Genomic DNA, 19,320 nt, shown 5'->3' on the forward strand with positions numbered 1-19,320 from the left:
GAATTTTTGGGATTTAAAATACAAATATTTCCGGATCTGGCTCGAGATACCCAGAGGCGTCGTTGTGAATTTTTGAATTTGAAGCCGGGAGTTATCGCTCTTGGAGCCTCCTTCTTCTTAAGACACCCATGCAAATGTGTGATAATATACCAAAAGCAAAAATATGTTTTCTTTGATCCTATACAGCTGACAACCTTTCTGTCAGCTGCATACCTGAAAGCTGGGACAATAATAACATGAGTGTTCATTGTTTAATTTGGTCACTTCCTTCAGTTAACAGTGTCCCTGTTTTCTTTTTTCGATATATTACTAAGATTGTTAGGCTCACTGTTTTACATCTTGGATCCATTAACTGAGGACTTGAGGAGGAGATTATGATTATTTATGCTTTGATTATAATTATTGTTTTACTTGGAATGTGTGTTTTTCTTTAATGCCTCTCCTTTCTGTACAAGTGTATACTTGATTTAAAAATCAATAAATATAATTAATAATAATAAGGTGGACATTGATTCCATACACTCCGGTTCGTGTATTGAGGGTTTTATATGATTATAGATCGAGTCTCCCTGAGTCTCCCTATATTGGTTAAGTTTGAATCCACCTGTCACTCAGCTTTTTATTTTTTGGGATCTCTTTTTTTGGAGTGATCTCCCACTGCATTTATGGGCTGAATTTTCATTTAATTCCTACAAGAAGGGATTAAAAACACATTTCTTTAATATGAAGTTTGGAATGGTGGATTAAAATTATTTTGGGGAGTCAAAATATGCTTTTCAATTGACACAATTTATATGTAGGTTCTTTTATTTTGTTGTTTTAGATTTTTGACATTATTATTGTAAGTATGATTGGACTGGCTTGTGTGTGTTTTCTGTATATGTATTTTGCAGTTCATTTCTACACTTGTATTTATTAATATGTAAACTGCCTTGATTCACTTTTTGCATAAAGTGGCATGAAAAATTTTAATAAACTATAAACTATACTATTTGCTATCAGTAGCAGAACAATTAAAAAAACAAGATTAGGACTTTGAGCTATGGAGTTAAGGGAATCCAGCCTCAGAGAAATTGTAGATAACTGTTGGTACCGGTGGTCGCCTGTGCCTATTGTCTGTCTCTGCCACATTTTTGTGTTTATTTGCCTGAAGAGAAGTAGTTTAAGTAAACAGTTGATTCAGAACAACATCCTTGAAGTTGCCTGATATAATTGAGAGATTGGATAGTGTGGAGAAAAAGTGAAATTACTTATGGCCTCTTGGAGAATTCTGTAGAAGAATTACTGAGATTCTGGGTACACACTAGGCAACCACCTACTGAATCCTTAAAACTCAGATTACACACAAAAGTATATTTTTCCTAGTGTGTGTGTGTGTATGTTCATGAATGAGCAACTGACTATATATACAGTACATAAAGAAACAGGATTGTGTTCAGAAAGGGTGATGCATGAGTGGCTAGCAGGGGGCGGTAATACATGTGCGATTGTCCCATTTCTTTTAACTTTCTTTTTCTGTCAGCTCTCTCTCCTTTTCTTTTCTTCCCTCTTTTACCGCCCTCTTCTCATTCCCCTTTCCTTATTTTCTTTTCCCTCGTATATCTCAAATGAAGGCCAGGCCTTTTCCTCTTGTGTACTGCCAAGAATGGGTCCCTTCTAGCACACTCACACATATTTTTATTCCAAATCCTATACTCCTGTATATCTCCATATGCAGTGCATAAGAGGAGCTATGCATTTTAATAGACCAACAAATAGAGAAACTGACTCTCAACAGTAGGATGCATAGTTTGATGCTAAACAAACTTAAAAGAGAAGATAGGACAAAATTGCTTCACGTTTCATATAACATTAATTCAGTTTATTTTGACAATACAGTTTATTTTGACAATATCTCTGGGTTTTTTTTCCTAACAATGAGCAGAATGTTATTGATTTCAGAACAGTGGAAAGGTAAGCTTAGTTTCCATTTTCTGTACTAGCGACCGTGCAATACAAGACCAAGCAACTATCCATTAGCTGGTATAGGCACTAAAAAGTTTCAGCACTTCCCCTGAAGAAGCTTGTCAGCATGAAACGGATCTGGCCTCCGTTGGGTTTGAAAAGACAAGTGCTTGTTTCATGTTAAATTTAGTATGCCATCCTGTATGCACTGTATACAGTCAATAGACTTCTGAGGTCTATAAGACTAAGGCTTTAAGGGCTCTTCCCCAATGTTTATGGTCAGTGGCTGGAAAGGCAGAAAGCGACCAAAGACAGTTTTTCAAAGTTAAATCAGGGTTTTATAGTCTGGGGAGTTTTCCTTCCGAATACAGCTCTCTTCATCTGAGTATAATACAACACTCCAGGGCAATCCCTCTTTCTGGAAGAAACCAAAATGTCCAAGTATAAAGTAGGACTCTACCTGGAAGCTATGACAGATATAACAAGATTATACTGTTTGTATGCACGCAGAATTTTAGCGCACTCTAAACCCACGCTACACAGCTAGAACTAATGCCAGCTCAATGCCAGCTCAATCCTGCGTGCGCTAAAACCATTACCGCAGCTTAGTAAAAGGAGCCCACAGTGTTGCTAATGGTTTGATCTTCCTTATTAAGTATGGAAGAAAATGAATTCTAAAGCGATACAGATATTTAACAACAATAACAACAAAAATTAATGAATTCAAACAGAGGTTTTTGACCTATGATAGTACCCTAAACCCCAAATCGGTGTGTTTCCATTGACTGGACTCCGGGGGGATCTTTGAGGTCTTTTTTCCTCTGTTTGGATGCTATCGTGCATCATATATTGTTTCTAGTGTTCTACATTATTTGTTTGTCATTCAATTCTGGTTGCCATATCTCAAAAAAGATAAAGTGGAATTTAAAAATGGTTCAAAGAAGAGTGACCAAAATGATAAAGGGGGTGGAACTCCTTTTGTATGAGGAAAGGCTAAACAGGCCAGCGCTCTTCCGCTTGGAAAAGAGATGACTGAGGGGCAATATGCTTGAGGTCTACAAAATCCTGAGTGGTGTAGAATGGGTAAAAGTGAATCTTTTTTTTTTTTTTCCCAAAAATTACAAAGACCAGAGAACACTTAATGTAGTTACAAGGAAATACCTTTAAAACAATTAGAATTACATGTTTTTCACTCAACAATTAATTAAGCTCTGGAACTTGTTGTCAGAAGATGTGTTAACAACAGTTAATGTAGCTGAGTTTACAAAAAGGTTTGGACAAATTACTGGAGGAAAAGTCCATAATCTGCTATTAAGATACATGTGGGGGAAGCCACTGTTACTATTTGGGTTTCTGCCTGGACAGGATACTGGGCTACTGTAGATGGACCATTGGTCTAACCCAGTATGGCTATTATGTTCTTTATTCTTATGTAGGCTAATAAAAGGGTTCATAGACAACAATGCGGAAGACAAAGGCGCGCGCCGACAACTGAGCGCAAGACGAAGGCGCGCGCCGAAGAAAATTACTGTTTTTAGGGGCTCCGACGGGGGGGAGGGTTTGTTGGCGAGCACCCCCAGTTTACTTACTACAAATCGTACCGGCGTTGTGGGGGGTTTGAAGGGGTTGTAACTCCCCACATTTTACTGTAAACTTAACTTTTTCCCTATAAACAACGCCCCCACAACGCGGCGTGATTTGTATTAAGTAAAGTGGGTTGGGGGGTTTCCCCCCACACCCCCCCATTGGAGCCCTAAAAACAGTAATTTTCTTCGGCGCGCACCTCCGCGCTGCGCTCAATTGTCTGCTCGCGCCTTTGTCCCGGCGCGCTTTTGACCTGACACCAATAAAAGCCACTGTTCCTATAATAAAATGGCATTTTCTAAAATTCCCTGGAGGAGGGGAGTGCCCCTATTTAACCCTTTATTTGGCATTGTTGCTTGAAGGCAACATGTGTTTCTAGGGTTCTTATGGGAGATCTGCAACTCCAAATGCCTGTTCCATGGCACTATTGCTCTCGTTCAATATCAAGTTATGTAAAGCAGCCGTTTCACCATCTGCCAAGCAAAGGGTTAATGTAAATTCCCCAGACATCAGCTTGGTAAATAAAATTTATTATGAGTCTCTGTCTGCAAAGACCTCATTAGCACTATGGCTTTGGTTAACTCCAGTCCTGAGCTTCGGGCTTGGTATTAGTGAATGAAATGGAATATAGTGTGCCCTTTGAAAACAAACAAGTAGCATCTAGTTTCAAGTAAGACATTAAAGAACAGGAGAGGGATTCTAAATGCTTCATTATCACAAGAGCCTCAAAGCTCCTTTTTTTTAGTGTTCAAGAATAATGGCTGATTTGCTAGTTATAAATTACATGTGTCTCTCACAAGCACAAGGCATACAAAGAAAACGTTACTTTCTGCCAATGAGGACCTCTCCTGCTCCCACCTACCACACAAACAAATAAAAAAATAACAGAAAAAAATGCATTTGGTGCATCAAAAGGAAATAAAGGAGAAAAAAAAGAAGCCATGAAAATAAATGGAAATGTAGCATTAATGAGAGGCTACAGGGAAAGTTCACATCAATATTTCATGAAGCTAATGAAGCTTTCACTCTCTCCCCTCCCTCCCCCAACACACCCTATTGCATTTAAAAGCTTTAGGGAGTTTCAGAGAAAGAAAAAGTCTTAATTGGAGTGTTAATGGCAGATAAGAAGAAACAGAGACGAGAAAATGGATAATAAAATCATGAGAAATGTGGGACAGGGATGAGAAAGTGGTAAGTGGTAAAGTGAGGGAAGGCAGTGCAGAAGTGGAGGAAGGGCAGGAAGATGTACCTGGCAGCCCTGGATGGGGTTACTTAGTTTCGAAAGTTGCGTCTTCCCATGCCCTATAAATTGGGCCTTCCTGACCGACTCTAGTTCCCTCCTCAGAGCTGTACTTTCTGTTTTAATGATTACAGCCCAACTCTCAACTAAAATGACCACAAAATAATGTTCCCCAACAAAAGTAGATAAGAAAAAACAAGTAAATATTTGAGCTCCATGTCAATTCAGCCTTAGCAGAACTGTGAAAGCATGGGTTTTATGGTAGGAGTTGCTGCCCAGGGAAAGGATCTCGGTGTCATTGTTGAGGATACTTTGAAACCCTCAGCTCAATGTGCAGCTAAGAAAGCAAATAGAATAAGAATTATCAGAAAAGGAATGGAAAACCAAGATGAAAATGTTATAATGTCCTTGCATTGCTCTATCATACAGCAGCATCTCAAACACTGGGTTCAATTCTGGTTGCTTTATCTCAAAAAAGATATAGCAGAATTAGGAAAGGTACAGAAAAGGTACAGCAAATGATAACAGGAATGGGACAACTTCCATATGAGGAAAGGCTAAAGTGGCTAAGGCTCTTCAGCATGGAGAAGAGATGGCTCAGGAGTGATATGATAGAGGTCTATAAAAATACTGAGTGGAAAGGGTAGATGTGAATTGCTTGTTCACTCTTTTAAAAAATAATAGGACTAGGGGGCATGTGATGAAGCTACTAAGTAGTAGATTTAAAACAAAATTGAGAAGGGGTCACAAGAGTAAGGGTCCTTGGAGTGCTTGTGGCCTTTTGATTGCTTTTGGTTTTGTTCTGAATCTTTTCCTTCCCTCTCTCTTTTCAAGGGGGGGGGTCCTTGGGGGGCATGGGGGTGGATTGGGGATGGGGAGATTTTGTCCTTTGGACTGTGTTGTTTCTGGATATTGTTATTTCTGGTTGTTACTGCTATGTATTTTGTCTCTGTTACACAATAAAAACAGATTTGAACATTAAACAAACTGGAGAAAATACGTATTTCTTCACTCAACTTGTAATTAAACTCTGGAATTTGTTGCCAGAGAATGTAGTGAAATCAGTTAACTCAGCGAGGTTTAAAAAAGGTTTGGAAAATCCACTGTTTATTCCTAGAATAAGCAACATAAAATCTGTTTTACTATTTGTGATCTAGCTAGGTTCTTGGGGCTTGGGTTGGCCACTGTTGGAAACAGGATACTGGGCTTGATGGACCTTCGGCCTGTCCCAGTATGACAATTCTTATGTACTTATGATTCATGTTCTTTGATATGCCACAAATCAATTGCAAAGTCTTTGGGAGCATTAATATAAAATTTTGCTGCTTTCTGGGACTTTACCTGGTATTTGTGATCTGGATTGGCCAAAGCAGGAAACAGAATATTAGGCTAGATGGCTTTTCTTATGTTCTTTGTCTTAGCAGATTGCATACATAAAAAGGGGGGGGGGGGAGAGAGCAGGCAGAAGGCAAGGATATGCTACAATAAGAGGACAGAAAGAGAGAGGAAAACCAAAAGGCAAAATACAATCAATCAATAAATAGGAGAACATATGGATCAAAGTAGAGAGTAACATGGTAGACATGCCTCTGCTGTCTGCAAACACAGGGCAACCAATTGGTGGGGGTGGGGCAACTGGGCAATTCTGGGGGGGAGAGACCTGAGTTAAGAAATAGGATTTTATGGTATAAATTAAATTTTAAACAATATAGGGCTCCTTTTACGAAGGTGCGCTAGGGCTAAATTGCCATGCGTGCTAGCTGCTACCGCCTCCTTTTAGGCAGGCGGTAATTTTTCAGCTATCGTGCACTATAGCGCACGCTAATCTTGTGCGTACGCTAAAAACGCTAACACACCTTTGTAAAAGGAGTCCATAATGTTCAGTTAAGAACCACTTTCTCATTATTTCCTTTCCCTCTACCTCTCCCCCCCCCAATTCTAACATCCCAATACCATTGTCTAAATCAGTGGTTCCCAACCCTGTCCTGGAGGAACACCAGGCCAATCGGGTTTTCAGGCTAGCCCTAATGAATATGCATGAAGCAAATTTGCATGCCTATCACTTCCATCATATGCAAATCTCTCTCATGCATATTCATTAGGGCTAGCCTGAAAACCCGATTGGCCTGGTGTTCCTCCAGGACAGGGTTGGGAATCACTGGTCTAAATAATTAGCTTCCTAAGGGATACCTTAAGTTTTTAAAAAAGATAAATCAACATGGTGGAGACTCTCTGCCCCTTCAAATTTTCAAGCCAGCTAATTCTATATACTCAGCGCAGCTGCCGGAAAGCCGAAATATCAGCGGAGGCAGGAATAGTAGTATAAAGTACAAAAGTGCTTCTTGTCTGCCCTCTGCCCCATAGTTAGAGCACCAAAACTTTTTACGCTCCATTTGTTTCTTGTCTCCCATAAACAGTGTACTAGCTAAGTTATAACATGATATACAGAGGTCAGTTTTCAGCATCAGGCTAATCACTTTAAGCTAAATGGATATTTTGTCTATTTAACTTTATGCAAATCTTAATGGGTGCTATCCATTTATGCAGCACCACTGAAAACCCATAAACAAGATTAAATGAATAAGATATAAAAATTAAATGGATTTCAATTTAACTTCACACCTATTTATTTAGTTCCACACTGTTATCCATCTAGCTGCTGAATATCATCACTTAGGAAAGTTATCAAGCTGGGGAAAATGAATACTTTTACCACACTTTGAGTCACCTATCTGTGGTTTCGTTATATCACACCCGTGCTGACACCCGTGGGAATTGGATAACTCTGCTTGCGAGTCACCTCACCAGCAGCTTTATTCCAGTGGCTTGGGAGGATCGGTCCTTAAAGTTGTAGCCCAATTCTCCTGGGCAGGGCCGGATTTTCCTATAGGCTAACTAGGCTTCAGCCTAGGGCCTCAAGATCAAGAAGGGCCTACATTCAAATTGTTAGCAAAATTAAAATTACACTATTCTAAAAACAGTGAACACTAAAATACTGAACCAAAAATAAGGAGAAATTCTACGCTTCGGGATCGGAACTGGCCCCGGCCGCAACGGAGCTCCGACTCAGCTTCTCCCTTTCTTTTTCTCGCCCTGGGAGGAGGATCGGGGAGGGAAAGACGTCTGTCCGGAAACAGCTGGGCAAAGCCCAGCCCTGCGGGGAGAGAGGCAAGACGTGGATCCGTCAGGACAGGGTGGCCCAGACTGGCATCGGGGAGGGGGGGGTTCAGTGGAAGGGGGATGGGAGGCAGGCAGGTTGGCATCAGAGGGGGGCTGGGGGGGTTAATGGAAGGCAGGCAGGCAGGATGGCATGGGGGGTGTTCAATGGAAGGGGGATGGGAGGCAGGCGGGCATCAGAGGGGGGTTGAGGTGAGGAAGGATGCACTGGGGGCACTATGGACATAGGAAGGTGCAATGTTGTGTGTTATGTTTGATTAGTTATTGTTACAAGTACTATATATGGTGCTGAGAATAAATGTCCAAATAAGTGTTCTCAACTTTTTTTTTATTTATTATCCGTGTCACATTTTTTATAAAGGTTAGTACCAATAACAACATGTTTCATTTAACATATTGATATATATCACAGTAATGATGTATTTTATTATCTCTCATGTAATTTACAAACTTAAAAATGGGAGGTGAAAGGACCTCATAAGTGGAATAGCCTAGGGCCTCTTTTCATCTAAATGCGGCCCTGCTCCTGGGCCAGGGTCTAAAGAGTTTGCACTGTTATCCACCTATACCTGATTGCACTCCCCATCCTCCTGGTCACAACTCCTCCAATCGTGCTCCCCAACCGCTGACCACAATCTCCCCATCCCTATAAACATCCCCCCTACCCCCTAAGGGGGTTTTTCTTCTTTATCCACAACTGTGTTAACTCCTCATGATTTCCACCTTGGTTCTTTTGCCTAGCACTGAGCTCCTCACTGTACTTTACAGCAGGAATAGATCCTAGGGAAAAAAAACCCTCCAGTTTTACTCTCGATTGGCCTGAGCACCCTTCCTCTGTGGCACTCTGCCTCTGTGTCCCTCTCTTTTTCCTCTGCTCTGCCTTAATGGTAATGCAGAGCCTACCAACAGGATGAAAACTTGCACCTTGCTGGCAGAAAAGAGGCCAACAGAAAAAAAAAAAAAGACACTTTCAATCCAAAACTGAGGCATTAAATAATCTGGAACTCACCTAACTGTTCCTCTGTTGGGGATCCAGCTAGGACAATACTGGGTTTTTATTCCCTTATGCTGCTTCTAGGATAATTCAGCCCCCCAAAAGGACATGAGAGAAAGAGTTAACCTTTAGCTTTACAAGCTTCAGTGGCATGATATATCTCCGGCAACCAGTTCTGCTTCACAGATAGCCTCCCCCTAACATAGGTTGTGGCTCTTTGAATTTTGAAACATGGTCTCATCTCAAGTTTCAAGTTTCAAGTTTATTAATAAAATTTGATAAATCGCCTATTAGAATCACTAAGCGATGTACAAATCAAAAATATAGAAAGATAAAGGAGGTGCACATTTAACAATATTCTATTGTCGTAAACAAACGAGAGATTGGGAAGGAAAGGATAAAAGTTACAATTTTCATTTGGGGTAGAAGAAGGGAAAAAACAAAAGGAAAAGGGAAGTTAGCCACAGCATTCTTAAGAATCTAACTCTACATTTAAATATTGAAAACGTCTTTAAATAAATAGGATTTTAAAAGTTTTTTAAATGTTAAAACATCTTTTTCATTACGAATGAATTGTGGAAGGGCATTCCACCATAGGGGACCCGTCACGGAGACTATGTTTGCTCTTCTTGTACCAATGATTTTCAGGGAGGGGACTGAAAGAAGGTTCTGGCCAGCAGAACGAAGTGAACGTTGGGAAGTGTGAGGTATTAAGAGTCTAGATATGAATTGGGGTTCGTCAGAGGCCAAAGTTTTGAAGATGAGCAGTATTATTTTGAAGGTGATTCTGTGACTAATTGGGAGCCAATGAGAATCTATCAGTAGTGGAGAGACATGGTCATATTTCCTTGCATTATATATTAGTTTAATAGCGGTATTTTGGATCAATTGTAATCTCCTTTTTTCTTTCTGTATGATATTAAGAAAAAGTGCATTGCAATAGTCGAGTTTTGCTATTACTAGAGAATGGATTAGTATCTTAATGGAATTAGGGCTCAGGAATTTGGAAATCGACCTGATAAGACGTAGTTTGAAAAAACAGTTTTTAATAGTGAGGGAAATATGATCATGATAGGTAAATTTTTCATCGATTACTACTCAAAGGATTTTAACTGAAGGGACTAAGTTTAATGTAGTGTTATTGAGGGTAAATTAATTTATCAGAGTTATATCTTTTCTCCAAGTAAATAGTACAGATTTAGTCTTCTTTATGTTGAGAGCTAATTTATTTGAATTAAGCCAGGTATGTATTATTTCCAGTTTGTGATTAATGGATTTGATTTCTTTATCACATTTTGGATCCAAGGGGTGTATAAGTTGAATATCGTCAGCGTAGGAGAATGGGGTGAAGCCTATGGATTGGCAAATGCTTAGCAGTGGGGAAAGAAATAGGTTAAACAAGAGAGGAGTCAAGATGGATCCTTGAGGGATACCGAATGTAGAGGAATAAGTTTTGGACATTTCATTATTGAACTTAACGGAAGAAGTGCGATTAGTGAGATATGAAGTTAGCCAATTTAGGACATTGTCTGTTATGCCTATTGATTCTAGCCTACGTAACAGTAAGTCATGATCTATGGTGTCAAAAGCTGCTGAGATATCTAGAGAGAAAAGAATGACGGATTTGTGATGGTCCAAATGATATTGAATGTTTGAGGTTAATCCTATTAGTGAATATTCTGTGTTATGAAATTTTCGAAAACCTGTTTGATTTGGGTGTAATGTATTAGTGCTCTCTATGAAGTCAGAGAGTTGATTAAATATGAGTTTCTCTGTTAATTTCCCCAAGAATGGCAAGTTAGCTATTGGCCGATAGTTTGTAGATTCATTTATGCTAATTTTGTGATCTTTAATGATAGGGGTAATGATAGCGGTTTTCCAGAGGGAGGGGACAGTGGCTGTGATTAAACTCTCCTGAATTAATGAGTGGATAAAAGGTCCAAAATGAGAAAAATATTTTTTTAGATAGTAAGGAGGAATGATCTCAGATCCGGAATTCTTTAGGTTGACTTGTTGAATAAGGGATTCTATATCAGTAATTGAGGGGATTTTGAAATTTGAACATCTAGCTGTTGGTACGGATTTTGTTTGGCTTGTGCTTATAGGATTGCTTATTATGTTTGAGGTAAAAGAATTACGAATATTGTTAATTTTTTGAGTAAAAGTATCAGCTAAATATTGTGCTGTTAATGTAGATTTGTGAGTAGTGTTATTTATTTTATTTTTTGAATCTATTGTTTTTAGAATATTGTATAGGGTGGAAGAATTTTTGGCTTTGTCAATTTTATTGGAATAATAAGTCTTTTTTGCTTGATTGATTTTATCTTTGTACAGTATAACGTTATCCTTATAAATTTGGAGATTGAATTGAGTTTTGTTGTGTCTCCATTTTCGCTCTAATGAGCAAATTTTAGAACTCAGATACAGTGTCATGTTCCCTACATCAGTGTTTATCAACTTCTTCAAGCCAAGTACCCCCTAAGTCTAACAAAGATCAGTGAGTATCCCCACCCAAACTCTACCCCAGACTACACAGACTTCGCCCCTGACTCCACCCCCATAATAATAGTACTAATTATAATGCAATTTCTTCCATCCATTTTTCATATATACACAATATAATCTTATTAATACATAATGGTAACCACAAAATTTTTTTTAAAAACCAAATACACAAAACATACTGTACACACAGAAAATGTTAATAATTTATATTTGGGCTTTTATCAAAGAGGTCAAGGCAGATGACTTTAAAATATGCAATAATAACACAGATATAGTGAAAATTCAATAATATCAATTGATCACTCATTCACATGGACAGTGCAAGGAAGAGCATAATGCTTACGCACAGACAGACCTAATATGTCAAGGGTGGAAAAAGCCTCAGACAATAAACCCTCCCACCATCCACAGATGGTGCAGTGGCCATCTTTTGTGCATGGAAGCTCTTTTTAAGAGTCCTGTTATAAAGCTATCAGTCGGAACTTTTACACCCTGAGGCAGTAGCAATGTGAAACGCTGGCCATCATTGGTGTACTAGTCAGTCTCATAAGATAAGTTGATTGTTTTCATTTATTTTGTTCAACTCTTGTTTTGCACCACACAGAGCCAGTTAAATAATGTTGAGGGTGGTTTTTTTTTATGTCTATGAGGTTTAGCCTGAACACCTTAAATCCCATCTGTGGATGGTGAGAGGGTTTGTTGTTTGAGGCTTTTTCCATCCTTGACATATTAAGTCTGGTCTGTTCATAGGCATTATTCTCTTCCTTGCACTGTCCATGTGAATGAGTGATCTATTGATTTAAAATATGAAATGTCACCTCAGTAAACTAAACTAAACTAAACCTTATGTTTATATACCGCATCATCTCAACGGATGTGGAGCTCGGCACGGTTTACAAGAACTTAAAATATAGGAAGAGAAAGAAAAAAAAAAAGGTTTGCATGAACTTATATATAGAAGAGAAGAGTAAGGGGGGATAGAATTACTTTTTAGTGAAAAGCCAGGTTTTCAGTTGCTTGCAGAATAATTGGAGGGAGCCCAGGTTCCGCAGCAGGGTAGTAAGGTTGTTCCAAAGACCTGTGATTCTGAAGAGAAGGGATTTTCCCAGTTTGCCTGCATAGCGAATACCGTGTAGAGAGGGGAAGGATGGTTTATACCTTTGGGCGGGTCTGGTAGAGTTAGGACTCGAGGAGTTATAAGATAGTGGGATTAAGGGAGGAAGGATGCCACGAATGATCTTAAAAGTCAGGCAGGAGCATTTGAAATGGATTCTGGAAATTACTGGGAGCCAGTGAAGTTTGGCTAGGAGTGGGGAGACATGGTCAGACTTGTGTTTTGCAAAGATCAACTTGGCTGCAGTATTCTGGATTAGCTGGAGTCTTTGAAGACTTTTTTTTTGATAGGCTTAAGTAGATGGCATTGCAGTAGTCTAGTTTGGAGAGGATGATGGATTGGACAAGGACGGCAAAATGTTGTTGGCGAAAATAGGATCTTATTTTCCTCAGCATGTGGAGGCTGAAAAAGCATGATTTAGCCAAGGAGTTGAGGTGGTCATTGAGGGAGAGAGAAGAATCGATAATGATGCCAAGGACCTGCTTGAGAACTCAAGCTGCAGTGCAGCGCCTGAGGGTAGTGCGAAGAGGGTGGGCAGGTATTCTAATTTTGTGCCGAGCCAGAGTAATTTTGTTTTTGATTCATTCAATTTCACTATACCAAGAAGGACCGGGAATGGAGTCTCATTATGCAAGCTGTAATGTTCTCGTGGAGGTTGGTGAGGTTCTGGTCTGTCTCAAGGAGGACAAGGATGTCATCAGCGTATATGTAGATTGTTTCAAGGGGGGATAACTGGAGGAGTTTCAGGGAGGACATATAGATGTTAAAGAGAATAGGGGATAGGGGTGATCCCTGAGGGACATCGCAAGATGGTGTCCAAGGAACGGACATGATGCCATTTGTGTTGACAGTGTAGGAGTGAGAGCGTAGGAAGTTTGAGAACCACTTTAGGACGGTGGAGTCAATTCCTATCTCGGAAAGTTGATAAAGTAGTATGTCGTGGTGGACAACATGGAAAGCTGCAGAGAGATCGAACTGTAATAGGACAGCGAATTTGTTACGACTATAAAGAAATATAGTGCAACATATAGATAGTAGATATAAATTCTCAGAACTGATACATTTTTATCACTAAATTGAAAATAAAATAATTTTTCCAACCTTTGTTGTCTGGTGATTTAATCAGTCTCTGGTTGCACTTTCTTCTGACTGTGCATCCAATATTTCTTTTTTTTTTTCTGCCTCCTGCATGCTTCCTCTCCTCTGGACCTCATTCCCTTCCCCAACTATGAGTCCAACTTTTTATCCTCTCTCCTCCACCCCTATTGGCAACATGTTTCCCTCTCGTTCTCTCTCTTTCTCAATGTCCATCTGTCTTGGAAGATCAAGGCATCTCTCCCACCCCCTCTACTGCCACATCCAACATTTCTCCCTCTCTTATCACCTGGATCATGTGCAGCATTTTTCACCACTGCCTACCAGCCCCATGCCCATTTCTCCTTCTATCACCCCTCTCCAGTACAGTGCCACATCTCTTCTTTCATCACTATGTCCAACATTCCTTCCCCTTGCACCCCTTTCAATCTATCTCTCTGTTCCCTCTCCACCACCATATCCAACATTTCTTCCTCTCATCCTATTCCCCATACATTTCTAACTCACTCTTCTCTCTCTATGCCCAATTTTCCTATTTCTTCCTTTCCCTATGTGCACATCTCTTTTCCTCTCACTTGCACACTCCCTCCCTCCTATGTCCCAAGTTAGTGCCACCTCCCTCCCTCCCTTCTGTGTCCCATGTTCATATCCCCTCCTTCCTTCTGTGTCAAGTTTATGCCCCCTTCCCTTCCCTGCCTTCTAGCCTTTGTCCCAAAATTGTGCCACTCCCATGACCCAATGCGCTCCTCCTCCCTCCTTTTTCCCTTTGTACCAGATCATCTCCCCTTACTTGTTCGAGCCACACTCACTCCTGCCTTCAGTGAAACTTGTTGGGGGAACACGCAGTGGTTCACACACTGCACATGGCATACCCACAAGCTTTCCCTCTGACATCAGCTCTGACATCAGAGAGTAGGTTTTTAGGTCAGCAACATGCAGTGTATGAACCACTGCCTGCGCATACCCCTCAACAAGTGCCACTGAAGGAGGTAACTGGGACACACATACCTCTGATGGGCTGGAGGGAGAGATCCCTTACAGCGGCTTCAGCGGAGGGGGTGGTCTGGAAGGAGGGATCCCCAGCGGTGGGTTCAGCAGATGAACAGGCAGGAAGGAGGGATATGAAGCAGTGGCTTCAGCGGAGGGGGCAGGCAGGAAGGAGGGATCCCCAGTGGTGGCTTTGGCAGCCGTGCAGGCAGGAAGGATAAAACCCTGGCAACAGCTTTGGTGGACAGGCGGGCAGGCAATATCCTCGGCGGTGGTCAGTGCTACGTACCCCCAACAAGCAGCTCATGTACCCCCATGGGTACGCATACCTCGTGTTGAGAAACACTGCCCTACATAACCAGAGATTCAGGTAGGCCCAGAGGGACTGCAAGGAGGACCTTGTATCATAGGGAGGAGAGAATCGTGGAGTGGGGACTTGGAATGTTTGGTACCCTTCTGTCATTACCAAATCTGTTATTGACAAATGAAACCCTGCCTGTTTTCATTTGACAATGACAGCAAACAATAGAGGAAATGATGTTGGAATTTCATGTCATTGTTAACAACATCCCTAGTAATTATCTGCTCATACTTCTCTGCATATTCAGCTGGCACAATTAGTATATTAAACAGGGGTGTGCAGGCAAAAAAAAAATCATCTTGTTTTTGTTTACTGTGTAACTTATAGACTTTTCCATTTTGTTTCATGTGGCTGTGAATGCTCCCCCCCCCCCCCCACATAAAGAGCTTGTGCAAACCATCTCCTGATTATAGCTCTAATGATAAGTGTCCCTCCCCAAACCTTACCCACCCCCCACCCCAAGCATCAGGATTAGGCACTTTATCATGCCCCTATCTCCACTAAAGAGGAAACCGATCCTCTCTGGAACTTGTAGAGGATGTCAATGATTAGGGTTACTATATGGTTCCAGAAAAAGGAGGATGGATTGAGACATCTGGGTTTTACTTCTACTGAAAGCAATGGAAGTAAGGAGGACAGATAGAGAAATCTGGGCTTTACTTCTGTCCTCCTTTTTCTGGAGCCATATGGTAACCCTATCAATGATATATTTTTGGAAAAGGAATCAGTGGCCTACCAAGTGGGGTGCAGTCTGCCTTGTGCAGATCATAAGGGGGTGCTCCCAAGGTGGCTGCCTTGGGCCTCTGTGGTCTGGGAACTTCTTCCACTATTGCGGCAGCAGAAGCCTTCACAACTCACTGCTCTGGCTGACACTGGGCCTTCCTCTCTGCTAGGTTTTGCCTTCGTGGAAACAGGAAGTAAGCGGGACCAGCAGAGATGAAGGACCAACACTGGCCAGAGCAGTGAGTTGTGAAGGCTGCCGACAATGGAAGGCAAGTTATTGATGGTGGGGTGACACAGAGAGAGAGGGAGAGTTACCCATCCAGGAGAAGGAGAGGAGAGGAGATAGAAGACCATGGAAGGGAGGAAGGGAAAAGAAGGATTGGAAGTGTCAGGCCATGGAGGGGGAGGGAGAGGGAGAGATGAGAGGAGCAGATAGAGATGCCAGAGCATGGGGCAGTTGTGGGGGAAGGAAAGGAAGGAGACAGATACCAGACCATGGGGTGTGGTAGAAGGAAGGAGGGCGAAGAGAGAGATGCCAGAGCATGTGTGAGGAGGTGGAAATAGAGAGGAGAGAGAAAAATGGAGAGGGGTGAAGCTGAAATGAATCATTTATAAAGGAGAGAAGGGGCATAGCATGGATGGAAGGGGGAGAGGGTAGATCAGTGGCATACAAAGGGGGGGAGGGGGGGGGCGGTCCATCCTGGGTGAAGACCATGAAGGGGTGCTCCCAGGGTCAGCATCATGGTCCAGGAACTTCACTGATGTGGGCCTTCCTCTTTGTCGCGTCCTGCCTTTGAGGAAGCAGTAAGTAGGCAGGACCAGCAGAGAGGAAGGCTCGATGCTGGCAGAGCAGTGAGTTAAGACTACTGACAAAGAGAGAACTCACATAGCTCTGGGCCTGCTTTCTAAAGCAGCAGCAGCTGTAATGGTGAACAGGCTTCTTGTGGCCCGGCCTCCTGAGGCCTTCCCTCTACTGTGTAATTAATGACACAGCAGAGAGAAGTCCTGGTGGAGCAGGCCACAAACATCCTGTTTGGTGCTACTGCTGCCATTGGAGGCCCAAAGGAATATCAAATCTCATGGGGTGGGGGGCAGTCAGGTCTAGAGATGCTGCACAAGGGGGAGAGAGGAGAGAAGAATTGTTGGACATAGACTGGAGAAGAGGAAGGGAGATGAAACAAAGAGGTAGAAAGGAGTGAGAAGGAGAAATCCTACATATGGTGGAGGGGAGAGAGACATGCATGGAGAAGAGAGAAGGAGAAATGTTGGACATAGGGTGGAGGACATGGAAAGATGGTACATGGTGAGAGAGAAAGAAATGTTGCACATGGTAATGGAGGGGAGGAAGGGAGGGATGCTGCATGAGGGGAATAGATTTGACCCAAGGCACAAGGCAGAAAGAGAGAGGGAGAGAGAGAGAGAGAGAAAGAAACAGAAATGTTGGATATGGCAATGGAAGAGAAGATACAGAGATGGAAGATGGATGGTGAGCACGGAGAAAGAAGAAAACATCAAATGGGCAGGAGGCCCTGGCGAGAAAGTTAACAGAAGGCAAACAGAAACCAGAGCCTGGAACCAATGTAATTTGAATAATAAAGTGACCAGACAACAAAAAGTAGAAAAAATAATTGCATTTTCTATTTTGTGATTGCAATATGTCAGATTTTAAATGTGTATCCTCCCAGAACTGGTGTTAGACAGCAAGCATGAGCTAGGACCTATCAGAGGAAATGTATTTTTTGTTTATACCACAGCACTGGCATGGGGTTAGAGAGGTTGTAACCCTATGTAATGTTATATTGTAACACTGTGAATTTTAAACTGTAACCTGTTCTGAGCTCTTTGGGGAGGACAAGCTATATAAATAAGTAAATAAAATTACTAAAATATTTTTTTGTATTGGGAGGTATTACAAAAATGATGTCCCCAGGTTTCACATACCCTAGGTACGCCAGTGGGGTAAACAGTTTATGGAAGGGGCAAAGAAAGAGGGCAGATGCTAGATTGAAAGAAGACAGTGAAGAAAATATAAGGAAATCAGAAACCAAAGATGACAAAATATAGAAAAAAGATTTTGTTGTTGTTGTTGCTTTAGAATAAAGTAGTGTTGTAGGTGTATTGATGTTTATAAATAGAAAATGGAAAAATGGTAATCTTTTTATTGGAGTAATTTTAATACATTTTTTACTAACTTTTTGGAGACCAAAATCCTCTTCCTGTAACAGCAGTATACTGTACTGACCTGAGGAAGGAGGTTTTAGCCTCTGAAAGCTAATTAGAAAAAATAAAATAGATGTATCTGTGGTCTGTGTGTAAGAAAAAGATGGAGGTTTTTTGTTAGCATTGACTGTGCAGGATTAATCTGTACTACGGTAATCTGACTTGTTTAGTTTTACAATTCTAATCTAGTGCTCATTGCAGTGTTTAAAATGCTGCCTTTTACTAAGTATACCCTTGATGTACGACTCATTCTTTTTATATATAGAGGAGGGGGGTGTTAAAAAATGATTCACCCTGGATATGAAATATACTGCTACTGTCAGAAACTCATCCCCACTGCATCCAACAACTGTAGTCCCTGGTCATGGATGTTTTGGGGGCTCACCAAGACCTATAAGAGAGATCTGGAGAGATGTTTATGTGGTACTCTTTTTGTGACGTTCATAGCAGTGCCCTATAAGGTGCCCCACTGCTGTCTTTCCATGTCTGGGTGGCCTGTCCATCACAATGCTGGCCCCTTCCACGTCCAAAGGGTCTTATTCTGGGCATTTGGGACTTGAACAAATTTTTGGTCGAGAATATGGTATAAAGATAGACGTAGTGGTGGTCTGGATGATCAAATGCATGGATGTACAGATAGATGATTTTTGGAAAAAATTTGGATATACTTTTTGAGAATGGACATTTTGCTGCTGCCAACTTTGGGCGACTAGTGCCCTACATCCAAGTTGGACTTAGACATTTCTTTTGATTATGTCCCTCTTATTGTTTAATTTTCATTTAAGCTGGCTGAAATCTTGTTGTCTTAGAACCCAAAATTCAAAAAAGACTATCAAAGTAAGAAACAAATTGATCCTTTAGAATTTTGGAAATGTTATAACCTCTCATTTCATGACACTAAAAATATAGATTTTCACTCATATTGGGAGAGTTTTACCATAGCCCCTATCCAAACTATTAGGAAAACAACAACAACATAGGGATCAAAGTTGGTACGATCATGAACTTCTCAAATTGAGCAATCAGCTAGATGTCTCGAGAGATTATGGCATAAGTCAGGTAAGACCGAAGATAGGGAAATCTGGAGAGCATATTTCTATGTTTCTATATGAACATATGAATAGTCTTACAGGATAAGACCAATGATCCATCAAGCCCAGTAGCCCATTCTCATGGTGTCCAATCCAGGTCACTAGTACCTGGCCAAAACTCAAGTAGTGGCAATATTTCATGTTACTGATCTAGGGCAAGTAGTGGCTTCCCCATGTTTTTCTCAAAATCACGATTGATTAGAGCATATTTTTATCCTTCCTTATTTAGACTACTTGTACAATCATTGATTTTGAGTTTTCCCTAGATTATTGTAACATCAATTG

The sequence above is a fragment of the Geotrypetes seraphini genome, chromosome 2 (assembly GCF_902459505.1).
Source record: "Geotrypetes seraphini chromosome 2, aGeoSer1.1, whole genome shotgun sequence".
Classification (NCBI taxonomy): Eukaryota; Metazoa; Chordata; class Amphibia; order Gymnophiona; family Dermophiidae; genus Geotrypetes; species Geotrypetes seraphini.